Raw genomic sequence first — 2,500 nt, 5'->3', positions numbered from 1 at the left:
GATACGGCAAGGAGGGGTACTACATTATCAAGACCAGAAGGTTTTAGATATGAATCGTTGAAATCAAATCGCTCGTAAAATGACTTATTACTAACTTACTACCCCCATTTCTTTTAAATACTAATGACAAATTTACTTGAACAGTGTACAAACATAATACCTCGCTGTCATTAATTTTCATGACCAGCGTCCACTCCCACCTCCACATGCACCAAGACCAGAACTCGTCATGTGGCAATACGTGCACAAGAATTTTGCCAATCCATTTGGAGAGGGTAGGTCTTGTTTCTTTGTGATCTATTCAGAAAAAAAAAAAAGTATACATATAAATTAAATTGATTTAGTAACTATTAGCTGCAAAACTCGATAAAATAAAAAATACTTTTAAAATTTCCGAGCAGCTTGTTCATGTAAAATTTTTCATTTGCAGTTTAACCTATTGCCAGTTTTCATGGTATGGTATATATTAGTCATAATAAGCTCCCTTGACAGGGCCTTTGAGTCTAATCAACACCTAAAAGGCTGACAAAATCCAAGAAAAGGGCCTTTGAATGATCAATCAATAACGTACAATATAGGAGAGGACTTAATTAATTATAACAAATTCTATTTTCCGAATGAATTTCCTTTTTTTTATTTAAGCCATGGGGTGCCAAAGCGAACAGCTGAGCACTCCAATAAGCCTCTTTTGTAATTAGAAGCTTATCGATCTCCTCAGAGTTGTTTGGAGTCTGTACCTGATTAATACATTGGAACGAAAAGTCATCTAGAGTGTGTGGGATTTTGTTAAAAGGTATTGCTACTTCACAAGTTGTTTTGTTTGTGAGCATAGCAGACGTATGATTACGAAACCTAATTCTAAAATCGGTAGAGGTAGATTCCACGTATTGCAAGCGATTTTTCTTGCAAGAAGCCAAATAAGTTGCATTTTTTGAATCACAAGAAAGCCTGGAATGAATGGTGTATTTTTTGCCCGTCTGAAAACTAAGAAATGATTTGGATTCAACAAAGAAATTTCGACACAGGTCGCATCTATTCCTATCACATTTGAAGCAACCATTGTTTTGATGAATTATTTATCCCTCTTCGACAGTTTTGAAACGAGATGGTGCTAACAATTCTTTGAGATTTTTTGATCGACGAAAAGATGGTATGATATAACTTCGAGGGAAAAGTTCTTTTAATTTGGGGTTGGCATGTAGAATGAACAAATGCTTTCTGATTATGTTGCCTACGTCGGGTAGATTTGGATTAAATGTAATCACAAATGGAAATAATTTCTTCGTTTCCTTTCCACGAGTCTTAAGTAAATCATTTTTAGGAATGGCGGAGGCTTTGGAGAATTGATCAGAAACTATTTTAGAGGGATACCCCTGGTTAACAATCAATTAAATCCTCTCCTATATTGTTCGTTATTGATTGATCGTTCAAAGGCCCTTTTCTTGGATTTTGTCAGCCTTTTGTAATTAATTAAATCCTCTCCTATATTGTACGTTATTGATCGTTCAAAGGCCCTTTTCTTGGATTTTGTCAGCCTTTTAGGTGTTGATTAGACTCAAAGGCCCTGTCAAGGGATCTTATTATGATTAATATTATTTAAGGGCCCCTCCAGGGATTTTGTTGCTAATTTGCCTTTTCAGGCTCCAAATTAAGACCTCGTTTTGGGATTTTGTTACAGTTGATGCTTTCAGTTATATGTAGGGGAGGGTTTTACTTTTTCCATTGCTTGCCGCGTTGCCTCTCCGGTTATTTTATTTGTTTTAGCCAGTTTGGTCTTTTAGTTTTTTAGCTTTTATCTCTCAGACTCTGCCGATTATTTTCATAATAGTTTGTTTTTGACTTATTCAATATTTTTGCGCTTTGTTGATTTTGTTTTTTGTTCTTTGTTAATTAACACCACTTTTTGCTCTTTCACGTGATTTTGTACTTTTATTGTCACTTGTAATTACGTAATCACAAGCACCTTAATCTTATTTAAAGCTCGTTTTTATTCAAAAGTTGTAATAACTGAAGAAGGTCTCTGACCGAAACGTTTTTTATTAAATTTTTTAATCTTTTTTACGTCAGAAGTTCTCCGTCCTCACAATTTTTTAACTTTCTACGTTCGCTTATGCTGCGAGGTTTGGACTGGGAATCTTTACTGATCCTCCTGACGCTGTGACACCTTTGTTGGCCTGAGAGTTCTGGTAACGATTATATATATATATATATATATATATATATATATATATATATATATAGGCAATTGTGGAAAACGAGGACGGACAACTTCGAGCGAAAAAAATATATATACAGTAAAAAGTCTAAGAAATCTAAAAAAAAAGTTTAAAAAATTTAATAAAAATAGTAATAATATTTTTATATTATTATAAAATTATTTATATTATTTTTATTAAATTTTTTAAACTTTTTTTTTTAGATTTCTTAGACTTTTTACTGTATATATATTTTTTTTTCGCTCGAAGTTGTCCGTCCTCGTTTTCCACAATTGCCTACAAAT

General features: G+C 33.2%; 1 protein-coding gene across 1 annotated transcript in view; it reads right to left on the bottom strand.

Annotated features, from left to right (window-relative positions):
• The window catches only part of LOC110054717 (uncharacterized), a 1,542-nt gene extending 1,231 nt beyond the window's left edge, over positions 1–311 (bottom strand). Inside the window, exon 1 of the mRNA XM_089291261.1 lies at positions 1–311. This exon is cut by the window's left edge and continues 1,231 nt beyond it. The gene's annotated coding sequence lies outside the window, so the exon portion shown is untranslated.
• Positions 312–2,500: the final 2,189 nt, after the last annotated feature.

The sequence above is a fragment of the Orbicella faveolata genome, unplaced genomic scaffold, assembly GCF_042242905.1.
Source record: "Orbicella faveolata isolate gen_17 unplaced genomic scaffold, um_ofav_v1 contig_24, whole genome shotgun sequence".
In the NCBI taxonomy this organism is placed as follows: domain Eukaryota; kingdom Metazoa; phylum Cnidaria; class Anthozoa; order Scleractinia; family Merulinidae; genus Orbicella; species Orbicella faveolata.
The sequence above is the reverse complement of the archived record's forward strand: the minus strand, read 5'-3'. Positions and strand labels throughout refer to the sequence as shown.